Consider the following 21,206-nt stretch of genomic DNA (forward strand, 5'->3'; position numbering starts at 1 on the left):
GGGGTGTCTGGGCAGGGCCAGGGGCTGGACTGGATGAGCCCTGGGGGTCCCTTCCAACCCAGGATATTCCAGGATTCAATGACTTACTCAGCTCAAAAAGTTCCTAGGCCTTGGAGCCTCAGACTGAGTCATCAGACTGTGTGAAATGTAAGTTTGGTGTGAATTAGTGGCTCTGAGTTTAAACTGAGGGGTTTGAGAATTTTATTGGGCTGCTGATTCTCTTACAGCTCTAAAGCTGTTGTTCTGCAGTGTGTGTTCCAGAGGTGGAGACAGGCAGAATTCATCAGCCACACTCCCAGCCCCGCTGACAGCTCTGACACAGACACAAAAAGCCAATACCCAAAGTGTATCCAAATGAGGTAAGAATCAGAGATTTTGTGATAAGCCAGTGCACACCCCCTGTGCAGGGCTGGGGGCAGGCAGGGCTTTGTGCTGACTCCAAATCCAGCCACAGCTTTTATTGACTGAACAAATGCCAGAAAATTATTTCACAAATGTCAATAGGCTTGGAAGAGAAAATGAAAAATTCATCTCAGGAAGGAGACAAATGAGCTTAACTCATTTCTTCTGCCAGAGTTAACAAGTGTAGAAAGGATTTTATTCACCACTGCCAGTGTCAAATCTGTGCAATTTGCTGTACTGCAAATGCACCTGCCTTGGAAAGCCCTTCACAGTCCTGGGGCCTGGCTGGGAGTTCAGGGAAACACTTGGTCAGAAAGGGTCCAGTGCAGAACTCCAAATCCCTTCTGTACATGAACTTATACAGAAAACAGAGAGGGGAAGTGGAAACGGCCAAGATGGCATATTTACAACTCTCCTTTTAAGTCAGAATGTTTATTTTCAGACTTGAAAGAACTTCTCTGTGAAGCATTTGGAAAATGAAATGTAATATCAGACCCAGATCAAGGTGCTCTTGGTGTCAAGGTGCGTGAATCAAATCCTCCTGTCTCTCCATTTTGAGTTGGAAGTGGAAGTTTCACAGGGATTTAAGCAGAAAGTCTTCTTGTGCATGAAGAGAAATTTAATTTTGTCAAGAATGCAAATTTTCACGTGCTCTCATCTGCCCTAAATAGGAAAAAAAAATTAATCTCTCCAGCAAAGATTGCTTTTACATCCAGCAAGGATTCCTGTCCTACAATCAGTCACAGAGAGCCAATGGTTTCACTACTTTCAGGTGGTTTCACTTTCTGTCTCTAATCCTGGCCAAAGATACCTTGACTGTGATGAGTTTTTCAAAATATGGCTCTTATGCTTCACTAAGGCAGAAAATTGAATTTTTTAGGGTCAAGTGCAGTGCAGTTCATTATGATCCCTGGCCTGCTATGGGGTGCTAAAAAAGCGGGAGCAAAACTGGATTGGCCTCGGGACTGATTTCAAGCGATGATGGTGCTGCTGATTTGGTGAGCTGACATTTTCCACTTAAGCCTGGAAGGATTATCCAGCCTGACTGGAGAGCAGCACTGTTTGCTGTGGCCCACAAACAGCAGAAGCCTGACACCATCTGATTTGAGAAGCAATAAGATTTTTGCCCACTGTCTCCAGTCCCCTGCTGTTTGTCTACAGGCAAGTCATTCACTGTCTCTGAGCTTCAGCTGAGGCATTTCTGGGAATGACCTCACCTTGATGGATGCTGTGAGTCCAATCCCTCATTCCTGCTTCTGGCACAAAGCTGTTCTTTATGGCACTGAACACACAGTAGGAAGTACAGCTGGGGGTGTTAAATTGTGTCCTCTTTGTTTTCAGGAAGTCCCCTTGTTTTATGGTCAGACCAAGGCAGAGAGAAGTTTCCCTAGGCTGCTGCACATGTTTGCAGATCCATAACAACAACAATAATAATAGTGATAGTAATAGTAATAATAATAGGATATATCTTAGGATATATCTTAGCTGTAGGATATATCCCAGTCCTAAACTACACCCAGCTCAGTGGATGAGTCGAGGAAGCTGGAATTGGTTCTCCAGAGATGGGAAGGGGGAAAGGGAAAGGGAAAGGGAAAGGGAAAGGGAAAGGGAAAGGGAAAGGGAAAGGGAAAGGGAAAGGGAAAGGGAAAGGGAAAGGGAAAGGAACTTCTCCTTCCAGCTCAGCTGTAGTACAGGGGGTTTGTATCCTCTTCAGCACTGAAATTCTTAGCAGCTGTTTGGACTCGATGAAAACCACCCTTCCCCCATAGGATTGCAGGACCCTTTCCTGGGGTTTCTATGGAAACACAGCTGCTTTTAAAAATATCTGCTCCTTCCTCCAGTGGAAGAGACTCAGTGATCTCCTCCTCTCAGCCCTTTGAATGGGCTGTGTGCTGATTGTCTCACCATACCCAGGCTCTCCCTCACCCTGGCTTGGCAGAGGTTTGTTACAGGTTAAAGCAGCAGCTCTAGTGAAAAAGCTGGGACACAGCCCAGACCATGAAGAGGCCCCAGCTCTCAGGAGACAAAAACCAGCAGTCATTTCCAGAGTCCTCCAGTGCTTGTTGGAGCCACAGCCCGGAGATTCTTCATCCTGGCCAGTCCTGCACCCATGGGGCAGTTCAGGTTCCTTCACCACAGGTCACAGGGCAAAGCCTGAAGGACTTTGGGCTCTGGCCCAGGTACACCTTTGCACCTCTTTGGGGTGAAAACCTGCCAGAAAATACCTACATCCAGTTTGGGATGCAGTCTGGACAGGCAGTACTCTTGCCTCTCCCAGGGCCTGACCCCACTGAATTCAGCACTTGGAAGGGAACCCCTTTGTTCCCAACTCTCTCCCCTGCCAGGCACTGCCTGTTTGCCAGAACCATTCCCAGGCACTCCTGCATCCTGGAAGCAGAAATCTCAGTGCTTTATAGCAATCCAAGCAGTTCCACAGACAAAATCTCTTGTTGGCACCTCCAGAATCCCTCCTTACAGAGCAGTGATGGATGTGCCACATCACAACCCCCCTGCCTGGACATTTCCTCTCTTGCTGAGCACCCACCAAGGGTCTGGGAAGCAGCATTGGGAAGTGCAGGGCAGGGATGGATTCCTGCTCTGCTGCCATCCAAGGCACATCCAGAGGACATCCTGTGATTAGAGCTGGCATTAAAGCACTGGTTGTTATTTCTCCACCCTTCTCATACACCCTTAGACTCTCTAAATACACAGAGAGGGGTTGGCCAGGGCTGCAGCACCTGGCACTGGTGGGCACTGTGCCCTGGCACTGGGCACTGGCTTTGCAGGTGTTCACATTGTATTTTGTCAAATACTTGCTCTGTCTGGCTCTCCACATGTTGGGGCCAGAGGGAAAGAGAAGCCAAATACCAAGATCTCCAGGGATGAACATGGAGTTTTGTCTCATTTAAAGGTTCAGACACCTGGAACCAGACATTGCGAGGAAGGTCTTGCTCAGAGAATGGATCTGAGCACTGCAGAGCTCAGGGAGGGAGCAGAGTGTGGGCAGAGCCCAAGCAGGGGCTGGAGCAGCAGCAGAGGATTTGGCAGCTCCAAGGGATTTGTGGAAAAGCAGCACAAGCCCTACCCCTCTCTCCTGGCAACAGCTCAACACACTTAGGCTTTGCTGGTCCATGCTTGTGCCGGCCTGGGGAGAGGCTCAGCTTGGTCTGTGAGAGGCTTGGTCTGTGCCTGCCTGGGGAGAGGCTCAGCTCTCTGACCCTCCACAAGTCCAACCAAACCAGCCAGTTATCCACAAAATAATGAGATCTGCCTTTAAAGCAAGGAGATGTCAATGGCCACGAGTCACTTTCATTTTCTGGATGGATTTTCAGCCATTTCAGTCCCCCTTGCAGCCTCTCTTCTGCAGCTTGGAGTGCAGAGCTCTATAATGACATCAGTGGGCAGGTTCACATTTCAGCTGAGGAGCTGAGGCTTTTAGGAAAACATGAAGTTTTGCAAAATTCAGAATGAAATCAGGGGAGCTGGCAGCCGTGTGATCCAGAGCGCATTCCCAGCCCTTTCCTGGCAAAGGCAGCTGGGGGCTCGATAACTCCCTGCCAGAGCTGAAGTTTGTCCAGATTATTTAGCAAATACACCCAAGGACTTCATGAGAGAATCCACAAACAAGACACTAATCCAAAAGGAGCTGAATTCAAAAGGATGAGTGCAAGTTTTGTATTCCTGGCATTCTCACGGCATAGAGATATGAGGAATTGTGGGGATAGGATTAAACACAACTTGTGCTTTCAACCATGCAAAAGAAAATGCATTTGGAATGTGAGAAAAGCAACACAACTGAGGAGCTTTTCCACTTAAATAGCCCAGGAATATCACCCAATGTTTTATCTGACTCTTCCAGCATAGGGCAGCCTTCCTGCCAACCATGGGAATGTTGCACATTCCAAAATGGGGGCAAAAAGGCTGTTTGCATAACAGGACAAAACACTGCTGTAAATAATTCTGATAAAGTGAATCCTAGGGAGCCCAGGAGTGGGGCTGGAGTGTGGAACCTGTTGCACAGCCTGTTTTATATTGCTTTGGTATGTCATTAATATGCACCTCCCCGAGGCATCCCTGTGTTTGCTCATGAAAGATTAAAGTGAAGCTGATTTCTACCAATCCCACGGTTTTTCCAGATGCTCTCTCACATTTTGCTGGAGGAGACAGAGGGCATTGCCTCTTCCCACTCCAAACATCCCAGGGATGTGGTTTATATACCAGAACAAACACCTCACAGCAGGGCATTCCTGTGGTGCACAAGGCAGTGATTTGGGTCAGGGAATACCAGGATCATTAAGGTGGAAAAGATCTCCAGGATCATCGAGTCCCAGCTGTAATTGATCCCAACCCTGTCCCCAGCCCAGAGCCCTGAATGCCACGTCCAGGAATTCCTTGGACACCTCCAGGGATGGGCACTCCAAACCTCCCTGGGCAGCCCCTGCCAAGGCCTGACCCCCCTTTCCATGGGGAAATTCCTGCTGTGTCCCCCCTGAGCCTGCCCTGGCCCACCCTGAGGCCGTTCCCTCTGCTCCTGTCCCTGTTCCCTGGAGCAGACCCCAACCCCCCCCGGCTGTCCCCTCCTGGCAGGAGCTGTGCAGAGCCACAAGGGCCCCCCTGAGCCTCCTTTGCTCCAGGCTGAGCCCTTTCCCAGCTCCCTCCTTTGCTCCAGGCTGAGCCCCTTCCCAGCTCCCTCCTTTTCTCCAGGCTGAGCCCCTTTCCAGCTCTCTCAGCTGCTCTTCATGGGATTGGCTCTCTCTACCCTTCACCTCTGGGATGGCAGGTGTGTGCTGCTCCTGCTCCTCCACCTTTCCTAAATCTTCCCACTCCAGAGCTCCATTTGGAGTGTGAGAGGGGTAGTGGATTTGTCTTTCCAAACAAGCTGTGGGTCTGCTGGTAGATAAAACCAGCACTGGGAGATAAAAGAAACAATGGGAAGAATTCCATTGATTGATGAATGGAAAAAGAGATTTGCTTTTACAAATAAACCTTAGGTTTGCTGATAAATGAAATTAGACATTGAAAGGTGAAAGAAACAATGAAGAAGAAAAACCTCTAAATTCTGTAAGAATTAAAAATTAAAAGGGAGGGTTATACATTAGAGGGGAATCTCTGCTACCAGGAGTATCAGGAAGGCTGAACCTCTCAAGTACCTCAGCCAATGGGGAAGCAGAGAAGGGAAATGCTGACGGGAAATTGGGATAAAAAGGAGGCTGCATCCTCCAAAAATTTGAGAGACCCCAGGGAATGCTCCATGGCCTCTCCCTTTATTTGAATAAAGCCAAAAAGAACTGCTCTGTCTCCTTTCTGGACATAAACCTGAGGTGTTTTTAGATTAATTTTCCTAACAGGTGGAAAATCCCCCTGCAGCTGTTAACACCCACTGAGCCTTCCCTCCCAGCTCCCAGCTTTGGTGAGGTGACTCCAGGCCTCTTGGGAGGAATAAAAGCAGCAAACCCAACTTTGGCTCTGAAGCTATTAGAAGCTGGTTCATGGACTACATGAAGTGATACCTGAGGAGAGGGATCCCAAAGCCTGTGGTGTGAGCAGCTCTGGGATGAGCCCAGGAGTCTGACAGGGCTTTGTCTCCTGACTCCTCACAGCCAAATTCCTGCCCCAGCAGGGCAGAGCCCAACAGGGAAGGGGACAGAGAAGGGCAGTGGTCCAGCACTGCTGGTGCCTTGGTCTCTTGCTCCTGTCCAGTGTAAAACAAACCCACAAGGAATGACAAGGGCTCATTCAAGTGGAGTAAAATAAGTGGAATTCTTTTGACAACATGTTTTTTCCCATTAGAAAAATGACAACTCATCCAAGGTTTTTTTATATCATAAGGACATGAAGGATTTCCATTACATTGAAACAAACAATTTTTTCTCTATGCATAAGAACAGCCCCTTTCTTGCTTTTGATTCAGAGTAACTTTTTATTCAGCCCAAGTGAACTGTAAATCCAGCATGTAGAGATGGCAACTGCAACCCCAAGCCAGCTGACTCCCAAGTCCCCGGGCCATCAGTCCCTGCAGTGACAAGATGCTCAGGGCAGGATCAGTCCTTCCTGCTGCATTGCTGGGCACACACAAACGCCCCAGACAAGCAGGTTTTGCACACAATTCCTCCTTCTGCAGTAAGCTCTGAGCAGGAGGAGCTTGTGCTCCAGCAGTGAGAGCCTTCCCTGCCTCCTTCAGCTGCAGCCAAAGGGGGAAGCCCTTATCTTCAGTGAGCGCCATCCCTGAGGAGCTAGACAGAAAATCAATAGCAGTGCAGAGATTTGCTGGCTCAGAAGAGCCAAGGAGATGGAGCCTATCACACATGATTAGATGTGTTGATTATCTGCTGATTTTTAGCAGAGGGACTCCCTCAGCAGCTGCCTCTGGCTCCTCTGTCCCTTCTCTGCCTCTGCTGTCACTTTTCTCAGGTGTGTTTACCTGTTTCCACATATCCCTGAGCTCTGGAACCTGTGCACAGGTTTTCCTCAGATCTTGGAGAGAGCACAGAGCAGTGGTGGCTTCAGACTGACAGAGGGCAGGGTTAGATGGGATATTGGGAATGTGGTGAGGGTGGGCAGGCCCTGGCACAGGTGCCCAGGTGTGGCTGTTCCTGGATCCCTGGCAGTGTTCAAGGCCAGGTTGGATGGGGCTTGGAGCAGCCTGGGACAGTGGAGGGTGTCCCTGCCATGGCAGGGGTGGCACTGGGTGAGCTTCCAACCCAAGCCATTCTGAGATTCCATATTTAATAAATTCATTCTCTTGGCATTCTGGGACAGTGGGAAGAACATGGCATCAAGTGATCAGACAGATGAACCCATTTGCCTTCCAGCCAAGCTGTCCTCTTGGCTGCACCACAGATCCATGGGACAGACTCAGCCTGAACTCACCTGCTCTCCATTCTCCCCCTGCACCACATAATTGGTACCAGTTAATTAATCCCCATCTTTTTCTTACCTTCTCTGCTTAGGCTGTGAAATGTTGGGCAGGAGGCTGCTGTGATTCCTATTTAGTACAGCTGTGTTCTGCCCTTCCATAGGCCTTCCAAACACTTTGATGTTTTCAGAAAATTTCAGGAATCTATAATTAGATCTGTAGCCATGGCTGGTGGTGGCTCATAAAACCCATCCCATGTTTCCATCACTTCTGTGGCAGTGCTGAGCATTGATAAAATAATAAAAGCAGTGGGTGGGGAAGATAGCAAAGATTTCACTGCCACTCAGAGGGGGAAAAGAAAAGGAGAACTGTGAATTCTGCTGTTATTTATTCTGAAGTCCATCTCCTGTTAACTATGAGCAGAGCAGGTACAACGTGAGTACAGCACTCCAATGCCTTTGTCTTTCTGATGTTTACAGCTGTAAAGCAGCCAAGGATGACAAGCAATTCCCCCAGAAAGTCTGAGCACTTCCAAGCCCAGTCACATCCACAGAAGCCTCAGTGCTTGGCAGAATAAGGAAACTGCACTGCAAGGTTCCTGCTGAACCCCAAGCCCAGCTAGGACCCTCCTCTGGATAAGGAGTCTCACTGCAGGGGGAATAGAAAATTCCCAGTTTCATCTGGGCTGGAAATCTTGGTTCTGAGTTTTAGGCTAAAGGAAATTATTTTTTGGTTTGTTTTTCATCTTGAAAGGCAGGAATGGTCTGTGGTTCACAGCACTGAAGGGATTAGAGAGCAGAGGTCCCTGCCACAGTATCCATCTCCTTTAACACTGCATTAAAGAGAAGCAGACACTGCCCAGCAGCTCAGGTGGGAAGGGGGCTCCCAAGGAATGGTTACAGGCACCTATAATGTCTTAAATAGACAGAGCTGTCACTGGAAAAAGTGACATTCACCCCAAGGAAGAGTTTAGACACAAGCATCTCTAGCTGAATTTGTGGATATAAGAGCAGAGAAATCAGAGCATACAGCTGGAGCCCTGATCCCCAGAGGGAATGGGTCCTGCCACCTTGAGCCCCCCAAATTCCACCAGCTGCCTCCAAGAAATGAAACTTGCCTCTCTTTGTCTACTGGTCCCTGGGAACATGGGGGTGCCTCACTGGGAAGATACTGCAAGAAAAGCAGGGAGGACTAAGCAGCTTCATTAGCAGTTTAATTGCATAAAGAAAGTCCCTAGAAGAACTTTTACTTAGTGAACAGCTTTTCTTTTCAATTAGGTAGGAAATATCTACCTGCTTAGATAAGGTGTGTGCTACTGGGATGCTCATTAACCTGGATTTATTTGCTTTGTTGGACTTGTCTGGTAACTAAAGTATTTTCTTTTGCTCCCTTTGAGAATGAGAAGGTCTTTCTGTCTCTGCCATGGATAATCCTTGAGGCAACAGGCTTAGCTGGCATGATGTATCTCTGAAGAGCAAATTGTGTTTCTGTGGAGGAGCCAAAGCTGGGACCTGCCCTGGGCAATGCTTCTGGAAGCTGAGTCTGGATTGGAGTGGAGGGTTTGGGAGCAGAATCTTCCCCAGCTTGTGTTTTCAGGGGCTTTGGGGTCTCTGTCCTGCCTCTGGATACTCTGTGGTGACTCCCCCTGAGCTTCAGGGACAGGGTCAAGGTCCTGACAAGACAAACCAGGCACCCCCTTCCTGCTACCAAGGGGCTGCTGTCAGAGTCCTGATGAGGAAACTGCTCTTCAGAAAGGGGAAAACACCCCCTATTCTTCCTCTCCTCTCTCAAAAGAGATGGAACTCTCTCCTTTCTTTCTGCCGCTTCCCTGGCTCAGGCAGGCCCAAAGGTTATTTAGGCTGAATCCCCTGTATGAGCCCCTCTCCCAGCATAGAGCTGCCAAAAACCCAGCTGGGGTTGGACACCCTGGGAGTGTGAGTGAGCCCCCACCTCAGAGCAGGGTGTGGGGTTCCCATCTAAACCCCAGATGGGCAGGGAGGACTGACTGAGCCCAGAGAGGGAGGATCCTCCTCCCCTGCAGACCAAACACCTCCGCCTGCACCAGACACCGACCTGCCGATGAGAGGCCCCAGAAACGCCTGAGTCCTCAGGGCACAGCCAGCAGCTCAGAAACCCCTGGATTAAAAACTGCCCTGCTGCCCTGGGCCCCAGTGAGCCACAGCTCCCTAAGGATGGGGAGATGTTCTGCCTACAGCTCGGCGCTGAAGGCTGCAGCACCTTTCTGCCAGCTGCCAGCCTGGTTCCTGCTGGGATGGTGGGCTGAGGCAGGCTGGGCTGGAGAGAGGAGTGGTGCAGGAATGGCCTCTCTTGGCTCTGGAGACCCCAGCCCTGAAGAGGGTGGCCGTGCTCTGCTGCTGCTGGGAAGTGGGTGCTTTAATGGGGTACAGTCCATTAGGGGCTGCAAAAGGCTCCAGCCCTGCTGTGGGCTGGGCTCCCATGGCTGAGGAGGGGCAGAGCCCCTGGGATGGGGATGAGGCTCCCACGGCTGAGGAGGGGCACTCTGGGGACGAGGCAGAGCCTCTCTGCGCCCCTGCAGAGTGTGCTGGGGCTTGATGGCTTTTCAAACCTTGTGTTCTCTGGGTTCTTCAGTACCTGGCAGAGCAGAACATTCACACTGAGATGACTGAGCAGATTCATCAAAGGCCACAAGCCCAGAGCTCAGAGGCACCAGGTTTGTCAGTTCTCAAACAGTCCTTCCTCTTTCAAGCTCTCCAAAGGCACCAACCTGGGGAGTTCAGCACTGTGTCTGCCTGTTCCTGCTGCAGTGAGGAACAGGGATCAGACTGGAGAGATCTCCTGTGTGTGCCCTCCAGACTGGCACTGCTGCCTGCACTCTGCTTTCCAGCTCAAGGACTAAAGCTGAGAAAGGCACTTTGAGCCCAAACTTAGCTGGATGGCTTCAGTGCCAAACTTGTGACTTACACACAAGATTAATTCTTACCTCCCAAATATTTTCATGTTAAGGAGGAAGAGAAACATTCTGTCAATGTCCAATAAATGATTTCAGAAGCAAGTTTTCCACTGGAGGGAAAGAGAAATAAAATATAGCAGTCCAGGATTTCAGCAGGAAGCATTTAACTCGTTCAGAGCTGGACTGCTCCACACCTGTCAGAGCCATCACTTGCTTACACTCAGCACTTCCTGGTCACAAATGTCACCTGGGTGACAACACAGGTCCCTTTCAGGCACAGCAGCTCCTGCTCAGCTCTAGAGGTAGAAACAGCTCTGTCATTTGCCAAAGGAGAACATTCAGCCAGATGCTGGAGTCGGGCACAGCTCCAAGTGCTCCAGAAATCCTCACTCCTAGGGAAGTGTGAGTTATCCTGCTCCAGGGAGGTGTGAGTTATCTTGCTCCAGGGAGGAGTGTTATCCCATAGATGTGCCCCATGTAATGTGTGTAGAGTGAGCAGAAGCCTGTGCCAGAGGAGGATCCCATGGTCTGTGTGTTGCTTCCTCAGGCTCAAATTGTCTGTCCACCTTCGCTAGGTGGTTTTCCACATCAAACCTAAATCTCCTTCCTACAACTTGAACCTCTTGTTTAAGAGGTTATTCCTCCTTTTGTCCCCCATGCACCAGAAGAACTCGTCCTGCCTTTCTCTTCTCTGTTCTCCCTCCTGCACTTGAAGGCTGCATTAATCTTTACAACCTCTCTGGAAAACAGAGCACTGCCGTTATCTCCGAAAAAACGGATGGCAGCAGAGGAGCTGAGGGTGGGGTTTCTTGCTTGGTTTCAGATATCCAGAAGTTCAGAGCCTGTGATGCTTTCTATGGTATCTGGCACAGCCTTCTCCAGCTGGGAGTGTCCTGAAATGGGCTCCCTATGCTACCCCTCACTCCCATCCCTTCAGCACTGACATCTTGAACCACCCCACCACAGAAGGTTTTCATGAAGGATGGGATTAGGGGCAAGGAGCAGGATTAGGGGCAAAGGGCAGGATTAGAGGCAAAGGACAGGATTAGGGGCATGCAGGGCACTGCTTTCCAAACACCTCTGAGTTTCTGCAGCCCCTGTGCACTCAAGGAGGGTGGAGAAAGGGCCATTGCAGAGGCTGTGGCAGCCAGTGCCACATATGCTGCTCAGCATCTGAGACATATCCTCAGCTGAAATATTGATTTAGAGGCAAGACTCAGGTAAAAGGCTATTTTCAAGTTTACTCATAATGCTTACTTTCATGTGCAAAGCAACTGCCTCACTTGATCTGAGCAAAAATCTTTATCAGGTGCTCCTTCCTTTTGATTGCTTTTTGACACTAAATCTGTGATTTGTCTGAAATCTGGCAGCAGAATAAAACTGTAACAAGGAGAAGGTAAAGCTCTGTCAGTCTGGAGAAAGGGAAATGGAATCAATTTTTCCAGTTTAAAAAAGCTAAATTACTTTGTTACTAATATGTGCTGTAAATTCGAGCAGCTAATTGGAAAAAAAAAAACATAAACATTTCAGGGGTTTTTACTGTTAGTGTCAATCTGGCACTTTGAGAAGAAACAAGCTCTGATTATTTGTCATTTGAAGTGATGTTTCATTTCAAAACCTTCTTCAATTGGACTTATTAGCTAAAAATTGCTCAAGAAATGCCAGAATTGTAAGAGATTTATCCAGTTCATCTCTCAGGATTTTTTAAAATTATTTTTTCAATTCATTAATGATATGAGGAGCATTCCTCATCTCATTTAGTCACCAGCAAACCATCCAATTGCTCCGCTGCTCAGCTCAGTGCAGGTGTGGGGTGAAAGGGAAATTCAGCCCCTGGGAAAGGAGGAATAGATGAACTGGGGTTGTGTTCCCTGAGCCTGCAGAGAACTGCCAGGTATGGGCTTAAAAAAATCCTTAGAACCCTCTCTGAAAATCCCAGCTTTTTGCCTGTTTCTCTTTGTAGAAAAAAGTAAAACCAAATGGAAATTAATATAAAACAAAAAAAGCAAAAAATGGAGAGGGACAAAAATGGGGATGTGGAGAGGGAATTCTCTGCGATGGAATATTTTGGTTTGAGATTTATTCTGCATAGGGGTTTGCATAAAATAAAAAAGAAGGTTATAAAAAAAGGAAAAATCTTATTGACATCAGAGTGAACCAAAACCATACAGGATTTGCTGTACCAGTGGCAAACAGAATATCCTTCCTCCTAAACTTACTTTCAAAAGTAACAAGAGTCTGCACTTTAGCCCCAAATCTCAATAAACCAGCAAAAGCTAATTGAGCTGGAAAACCCTGAGCCAGCTGTGCTGGTGGAGCCAAGGGCCTTTGCCAAGGGAAGCTGTGCAGGATGGCAGCCCCTGAGGGCAGACAGCTCCATCAGCTCAGGGATTTCTATGCTGGCAGAGGAGAAGCTCCAGCCCCAGCCCCGCTGGCTTTCTACAGGGAATGGTCACCGCTAGTCTTGCCTGGCCTGTGCTGTCCCTGACACAGGGACATGAGAAGGGTTTGGAGGTGCTGGGGGATATTCCCACTCCATCTGCTCCCTCCTGGGAGCTTTGCTGCCTCAAGCCCCAACCCAATGGGGTTTAGCAGGGCAGCCTCCAAAGCCACTCAATGGGCCCTGCTCTCCTGCTAACCTCCTTCCCTGGGAACTCTGCCAAGGAGCCAGGATCAGGGCAGGGCATTCCTGAGTGACAGCCCTGCATCCCACCAAGCACAGCTGGCTGTGGGGTTCCCAAATGGGAGCCAGCACTTGCTAGCAGGAGTTTTTGGCTCTTTTTGGCTCAATTCCCCACCCTGGCCCAGCTAATCCAAAGACAGAATTAGCCATGGTAGAACATGTTTTCTGTCATGAGTTTGATGTAGTTCTAAAATAACCAGGATTTAAAGCATATTCATTTTCTGTGCAGATTTATTTCAATCTTTCTCTTCTAAACCCAGGAACAGAACATTTGGATGATGCCTCCCTTTCTCTGGGAATATGAAATCTCCACCTTCTAGCAAAGGCAGTCCTTGGCCTGGATCTGTGGGAAGGCTGGCCTGGCTGGCTGGATCCATAAGAAGTAACTCCAGAAGGAACACAGGAGTCCCCTCTTTCTGGGGTGGTTGAGATGGGCTCCAGGGGCTACATCAACCTCTCCAATCATGCACTGACACAGGCTGGGAAATGTCTGTTCTCTGCGGCAGAATTATTAAATATTGGGAAGGAATCCTTCCTTGTGAGGGTCGGCAGGTCCTGGCACAGGGTGCCCAGAGCAGCTGTGGCTGCCCCATCCCTGAAGTGTCCAAGGCCAGGTTGGATGCAGCTTGGAGCAGCCTGGGATTGTGGAAGGTGTCTCTGCCCATGGCAGGGGGTGGCCCTGGATGTTTTTTCACATCCCTTCCAACCCAGACCATTCCACAACTCCATGATCACGGGGCAACTGAACCATACTCCTGATTTCCACAGCTTCCTAAAATATTACTGGATAATAACAAATATCCTCATTTTTGTCCCTCATTCTGGTGCCTGTCCTCCTCAGGTTCTGCATCTGGCAGTTGGAGGGACATTCCCAAAGACTCAGGAAGGGTACACTCCTGGAGCTGAAGAGGCACCATGCTGAGTGAAATCCTTGCAGTTGTCATCAGTGTTTGTTCAGTGCCAGTATCACTTGTGAAACACCTGGATAAATGCTCTGTGTTCCCAGCCCATTCTGTACCAAAGTAGGGAACCCAAATCTCCTCCTTTCAGCACATTCCACTGGTGTCAGAGCAGGCCTGGGAGCAGATGCCACCCTTACCCCTCTCCAGAGGGGTCAGCCACCTTCACCTGTTTGTCAGTTCCCCAGTCCTGCTCAGCCCAGACAGGAATTGGTGTTACAGAGTGAGGGGACAGCCTGAGCTGTCCTGAACAAGAGCTGCCTGCAACCATCACCCAAATCTTGCAGCCATCAGCCAGACATCCCCACCTAGAGCCACAGAGGAAATGCCTCATGGGAGAGCAGTTTCTCCTCCTCACACTGCACCTGAGGGCACCTCACAGTGCACCTTCACATCAACCTGACATACAGTAACAAGAGATCCCACCACAAACTCAGGAATAAGGAACAGAGGGATGTATTCAGGAGCATTTCAGTGTTTGCACTTTGGTGCCCACCTGGGCCAGAAACAAATGATGCAGAGGAGCCGTGTTTAGGAAAAATTTTCAAGAGATGATGTGAGTCTGTCATGCAGCAGTTGGATCTTCTGGGAGTTGGTGGAGGAGACCTTGCTCCTGACATTGTATTTTCTATTTATTTCTGAACCTAGAGATGACAGCTCTTTCAGGGAACAGGGAAAGTTGATATCCAAAGGCTGTCTGAAATCCAGACTCGGGTATAATGATCTCTCCTCAAAGCACAGACTGTGAACTGGTTCTTCACAAGAGCCTGGGGGATTCAGTGCAGTGGGTGCTCTGCTCCTCCTGCAGTCACTCATGAACCACTGTCCTCTTCTCCCAGCAATGCCTGAGCAGGTGGCACCTCCTGGGCAATGCCTGTGTTGGAGACACCCACAGTGAATCCCTCCCTGGGATGGCTGGTCCGAGCTTGGGGTGGTGCCAAATATTGGGTTCAAGGCTTCTCCTCCTCCCTGCATGGCCACACCACACACCTGTGCTGTTTGGGGCTCCATGTTACTCCCATCCAGTGGCAGCTGTGGAGAAAGGAAACAGATGACACTGACAGAATCCTTGCTCCTCCCATGCCAACATCCCAATCTGCCTGGTTTGGGGGTGGGGAGGGGGAAGAGTATCCAAGTTAAAGGGTTATGATCTCCTCTCCCTTTGGCATAAAGAGCTTTGCACTCTTCCCTTCCATCTCTTCTACCTCACCTCCCCCTTTCCCTCCACAGCAAACCACATCCAAAAGGTTCAGGCTGATCCTGTTGATGCTTTGACACCACCCCAGGGTTCTGGTCTAACAAAGGGAGGACAGATTGTGCCACATCCCTGAGACATCGCTGGGAAAGTGGTAAACAAAGTAGGACCTGACTCTTCTTGGACCACACATTACCACACACACCCCTCAGCTCCTCAGTGGGCAGCAGGACCACACGGATGGGAGGGCTGAGCCTCCTGAAGGAAAAGCAGAGCTTGGCTGCCTCCTGCCTCTAACATTTCCTGGGGGTGGGGGGGGGTTTGGGTGTTCCTGCCAGGAGCAAAAGGACCTCTTAAGAAAGAGCAGCTGTGGCTGTAAATGGGCATTTCACAGCATGGTCACCCTGCTCGTTAATGGAACTGAGGAGAGGGGACTCCTCACCAACACACACAGAAAGAAGGGGGCTCTCCTACTGCAAACCCCAAAGGGATGAAACTTACTCCCAGTCAATGCTTTGCCCCATACAAACACGACAATGTTACAACACTCAGTGTGTACTTTAACAAGGACAGTCCAAACTGGGTTCCTTCCATGAGCAGGTCCTGCCAGCTCAGAGTCCCTCTCTCCCCTCTGAACAACCAGTGCAGTTCCTTTCAGAAGGCTGAGAAAGCCCAAGTGTGACAGCCCTTGCAGGGTTCCCAGGGCCTGCACTGTTGTCACTGCAGTGTCAGGTGCAGGAGAACAGGAAGAATCCTCTTGGATCACCAAGGTTAGAGGGCAGCTGAAGAGGTGTCAAGGTTTTCTTATAGCTCCAGAGCATGGAAACTGCCTTGCTGTTCTTCCTGGCAGGCTGCTGACATTGTCCAGCTGATCCTTCTGTGGCAGAGGTCCCAAGGAGGGAGAAAGATTCACAAAGAGGCCCACAGCCCTCAGGCATCCTCTGCAATCCAGGTGTTTGGCAATCCAGGTGTTGATCCTGTGGACAGTGGGCTGGAGGAGGAGGGAGGGCTATTACAATATCAGGAGCTGTCACTGCTTAGTGTGGTCTAGGGAACATCATGGCCCAGCTCACCTGCAAGGATGGCATTGGTGACAAGACAGATGGATCCTGGGCTAGTGAGTTAGATGTGGGTGAATTGATTCCAGAGAGTGGATTGATCATGGAATAAAGTACAGAAACTGATTTAAGTGTGGTGTGTTTCCACCTTCCCTTTCCTTTAGTAACCATGGTAGGAATCCCTTTGTCCTCCCCAGCCAAGCTTTCTTTGGACAGGCCTGTGAGGAACTCACCTTGACCCAAAATCTGGTTATGACCAGTGCCAGGGTGGGATTTTTACACATTCTCCAGCTCATTCTGCCCTCAGGAGTCTCTGGAGTTGGTCCCCAGAACTCACACAGGAGGGCTCTGGCCACTCCAGCTGCACTATCCACAGCCACCATGAAGTTGCCCAGGCTGGGACACTGCAGGGACCTGCCCCAGCTTTAAATGCAAAGAAACCCCCAGACACAGCTCCTCTGGGCACCTCGTGTCACTCAGGGAGGGTGGAGGTGGGAGCTAAAATGCTCCATTCCCATGGGATGCAGAGGCCAAGTGCTTCCTGCCTGACATTCTGCTCCCACAGAATCATCTCTGATGTTCAGTTTGTGCTCTTAGATCTTGCAGCATCTGTAGCCTCTGGGCCGACTCTTCTTGGTGATGCTCTGACATTGCTCCTGCTGCTCTGCCATTGCTGCTCCAATGCAGCAAAGCAGAGATGTTCCCATAAAACTTTGTAATTGCCCCACTCCCCAGACTCAGATTCTTCCTGCATGCCAACTGTGAAGGAAACGTTTCTATTTTTAGCTTGGAAGGTGTTGGCAAGAAATGCAGAGGCTGGATCTGCATTTCAAGCAGGCAGGTAACAGCACAACACCTCATCCCAGGCCTTCCTCTCTTCTGCCTGCTGCAAGGATTGCAAACCTTGGTGCTCAGTCTGTGCCCTGCTCCCCTGCCAGCCACTCCCAGCTGCAGGTTAGATGCAGGAACAGGGAGGGCTTCTCATAAGGAATCGCTTGTGGGACTGAGAAAGCTCTGCATGGGCTGTGTTCATAATGTCTGTGTTTAAAGGCTGCAGGGCTTTTTCTACCAATTTCCTCCTTTCTTTCCTTCTGAATTTTATTTTCAAGCAGGGGAAAATCTTTTTCAAGGTCAGGGAGAGGCTATGCTTTCATACTTTTGTAGTGCATAGCCTCAGGCTGGGTTAAAATTCCCATAACAATCAGAGCCTGTCTTGCCTGGCATTCATGTCTTCTGCTGTCTTTATCTCATCCCTTCCTGAATCCTGTTGGAAGCTGCAGCCATTGTGGCACACCAAAGGCAGAAGACATTTTTCCCCTGCCTTTTTGTCCCCTTTAACCTACTAGTGGTTTGTTTTCTCTTTTTGTCTTCCTTGTTAGGTTTTCTCATGTTGACAGAAATGAGCTGCTCAACTCTGCAGTCAGGATATTGGGAGAAATGCAGCAATTCCTATTCCAGAGGAATCTCGGACACTCTGAGCATTGGAAATACCCATCCCCTTTTTCCAGTCTAACAGATTCCTCTATACTGGCTCAGTACATGTCACCTGTGCCATCTATCAAGTTATGACCCCAAAATGGGGCAAAAGCACCTTTTGTGGGATGCAAACCCAAACACTTGATTGTATTTGGGATTCAAAGATCCATGGGATTGAACTGTGAATGAATATTGCCTGCAAATGTGGCACAAACACATTGAGGTTTTCTCTGTGGTGCTGCAGCTCCAGCCCAAGCATCATCTCCCATCACAAACCCCTTTGACTGGGGAGCCACAGTCTGGGGAAATGCCTTTGGAGAGGAGAAGGATGCTGTACACTAATAAATAATGGGAAGTGATTATCCTGCCTGGGCCAGCAGAGAGGGAGAGCTGCAAATCCAACAGGTACAACTGGCATCCCCAGAGCCAAGCACATGGAAGGGCCTAAAACTGAATTAATTAACTGCTGGAAGGCCAGGCTCTCAAGGGAGAGCCTGGGGCACACTTGGGCTTCTCTCTAGATTTAAGTCCTTGCCATAAGAGACTTTGTCTACACTCTCATGCTTTTAGCAGGGCAGATGACCCTACATTTGCAAGGACAGAATGTAGCACAGATAAATTGTTCTGGTATTAGCTAAGCCTTGAAGAGAAATCACTGGATAAAAGGGTGTCATGGATATTCACTGCAAGGACAACTGCCAGGCCTTGTTTGAGGTCCATCTTTCATCCCACTAACTTTGTAGGGACACAGCTACCTGGCTGCAGGTGGCTCACAGGCTGAAGGGCTCTCCTAACTTTCCAATTTAAGATAATATTTCCCTCCCACCACCAGTTTGTTCCAGCAGCCCCCAGCTGTGTGTGAAGGAGCTCTGGGTCAGTAATGATCCATTCATGGACAAACAGCCCCTGCCAGGGAACAGTCATTGTGGGTACTGCTCTGGAGTTGTCATTGCTGAAGCTTTTCAGCTGCTGCCAGGTCTGGGTATTGCCAGAGGGTGCAGCCTGAGGAAGGTCAAGGGAAATCCATTCTTTGTCCATGTGACTGGAATTTCTGCATGTACAAGTGCATTAATATTCTTGTGTCCCCATTTGAGATGCTTTGCCTTGATCTGCCTTTGCCTTTTCCCTCTCAGTCCCAAGTGGTGTCCTCCGCTTGTCCCCAGGCCAGTGGTAACCCCTGCCCCTCCCTGCTCTCTTTTCCTGCTGTGTTCTCATCCCATGGCAGAAACAACACAAACACAAACAAAGGCAGCAAATACAAACGAGGATGATGCTATTTCTGAGTGCAGCAGGAGCCACCAAGGCTGGGCTGGCAATGTGCTGGTGTATCTCAGTTGTGTAGCTCCTGTTACCTCTGGTGTTGAAGATTATCACACTCCTGTAGTACAGGAGGGAATTTATCCCTGTCTTTGTGCTACCACATCACTTCACAGAGTGTACACAGCCTGCCCTCCAGATCCTTGCACTCTGCATCCTCCAGTCAGTGCAGAGAGTGAATAAAAAGCAGAGGAGAGTCAAGGTACCAGATTCCCCTAAATGATGCATCTATGCTGTGCTCAAAACAAAAGCAGAAAGTTCTCTTGTTAATCTCAGCTTCCCTGGAACCCAGTGCAATGTCCTTATCTGTAATTCTTTCTCTACCACCAGGAAAAAAACCCAAACCCTTTTTATAGAATCACAGAGTCATTGAGGTTGGACAACATGAAGTGCAACCATAAGGCCAGCACCAGCACCACATTCAGCACTGCCTGTGTCCCCAGGTGCCACATCCACACATTCTTTGAATGCCTCCAGGGATGGGGAACTCCACCACTTCCCTGGACAACATGTACTAGTGCTTGATAACTCTTTCCATGAAGAAATCTTTCTTAGTATCCAACCTGAAGTCACCGTGGTGAAACTCAAGGCCATTTCTTGTCACTCATTAGCCGGGAGAAGAGCCCTGCCCCACCTCACTACAACAGATATTTTTTAATAGGTTCTTTGTCATTTCCCAGGGGGAAGAATGGGGCTGTATTTGTGCTTCAAAGAGCTGCACTATAACCTGGTAACCACACAGCTGCATTCAAATTGTGTCAAGATAATAGTGATGGCCAGTTAAATGCCAGGATCAGCAGCAGAGATTGCACAAGGATCCAGAAAGAGCCAAACATGCCAATACATTCCACGGAAACATGCTGAAAATGACAGAGCCCTGGGGCTGGCGGGAACTGGGGCTGTTTTAAATGAAACAGTGCTTTGTGGCAGCACAGATCACTCTCAGGAGCTGATTTACCTCAATCCAAAGCTAAACTTCTTCCACACAGCTAAGAGTTATGCCTCAGACTTGGGGTCATCTGCTGCATATCCTCCTCTTCTGCAGAGCTGGTGCTTTTAAATGGGTTTAAAGAGTTAAAGGTCACAGCAGAAATTCTTCAGGTTTCATAAAATCCTAAAATGGCCTGTGTTGGAAGAGACCTTAAATATCACCCAATTCCCACCTTTGAAAACAATGAACTTCAACAGGACTGAGACACCTATACAAAGCTGCTCCTTGAACTTTCTCTGCGACATGGGAATAAGACAGAAAGAAAACAAAAAACTCAGACCTCTGTGGAGACAGAAGAGCCCCTTTGTTCGAAAGTAAATTGGGAAAGAACTACATGGTGGAGGGGAAGAATGACAGTGGCAAGAAGGGAAGACTTCTCTTAATCATCCCATGTTAGATCAGTGAATTGGAAAATCATGGCAAGTCTGCCAGAGAATAAACTGCCCAAACCTGGGAGCAGCTGCAGAGCCACAGACTGTTTAGCAGCTGGGACAGAAAAATGAATTGCTTCCCATAAAACTTGCCTCCCAGAGAATTACAGCCTCTGATTTGTCTTGCCAGGGTGGGCATGTGGGGGGACAGGATTGGAAATAAATGCTACAAACTCTCTGTTGTGAGCAGGGAGTGTGTTTATCTCCTCAGCCCAGAAGATAAACCCCAGAAACAAGGGTGATTTACGGCCTATCCCTTTGGCTGAAAGCCTCCTGGAAGGGAAGAGGGCTTTCTTCTGCAGCACAAGTCTGACCTGCGCCTTGTGTGGGTATGGGATAAAAGTGAAAGACCCTCAAAGAGAGAGGAAAAATGGTGTTTTCCTCAGATATGTCTTCCCAGGGCCATGCTGACAGATCTTCAGTGCTTCTCTTTGTGGTTCCATGGAGCCCTTGAGAAATGTATCTGGGAAAACCAATTCCTCCTGGCTCCAAAGCCAGGGGGTGGGACAATCCTCCAGCAGTCAGGAGAGGAACCTCCCATATGCTTGGACCAAGCTCTGACACCTCCCTACCCTCTCATATCCTGTATTTCCTCTTCTTCCAGGAGTTATCCCATGCTGGAAGTCAAGGTGATCTTTTTGGTTGCACACCCCCATGGCAGCCCATAACCAGGGGCTTCCTTGCAGGGGTTGAACCATCAGGGTGGGATTCAGGGAAGAGTTTTCTCTATCACCGATTGGTTGCAGAGCCAAAAATAATCTCTCTTTCCTACTTTCCCCATGGATAAAAAAATAAGAGATTTCATCCCTTAGGAAGAAGGGTTGCTTATGGTCTACTGATTAAGAAATCGCATTCATATTGTTCCTGTTTTAATAACAATAATAAAGATTCAGAGCTTTCCCTTCT

At 49.0% G+C, this 21,206-nt stretch overlaps 1 protein-coding gene across 2 annotated transcripts in view; it reads right to left on the reverse strand.

Moving 5' to 3' along the window:
* LOC103821678 (acid-sensing ion channel 2) overlaps positions 1-21,206 on the reverse strand; it is a 460,082-nt gene that overhangs the window by 412,956 nt on the left and 25,920 nt on the right. The gene's annotated exons all lie outside the window — the stretch shown is intronic.

This window comes from Serinus canaria, chromosome 27, assembly GCF_022539315.1.
Source record: "Serinus canaria isolate serCan28SL12 chromosome 27, serCan2020, whole genome shotgun sequence".
Taxonomy (NCBI): domain Eukaryota; kingdom Metazoa; phylum Chordata; class Aves; order Passeriformes; family Fringillidae; genus Serinus; species Serinus canaria.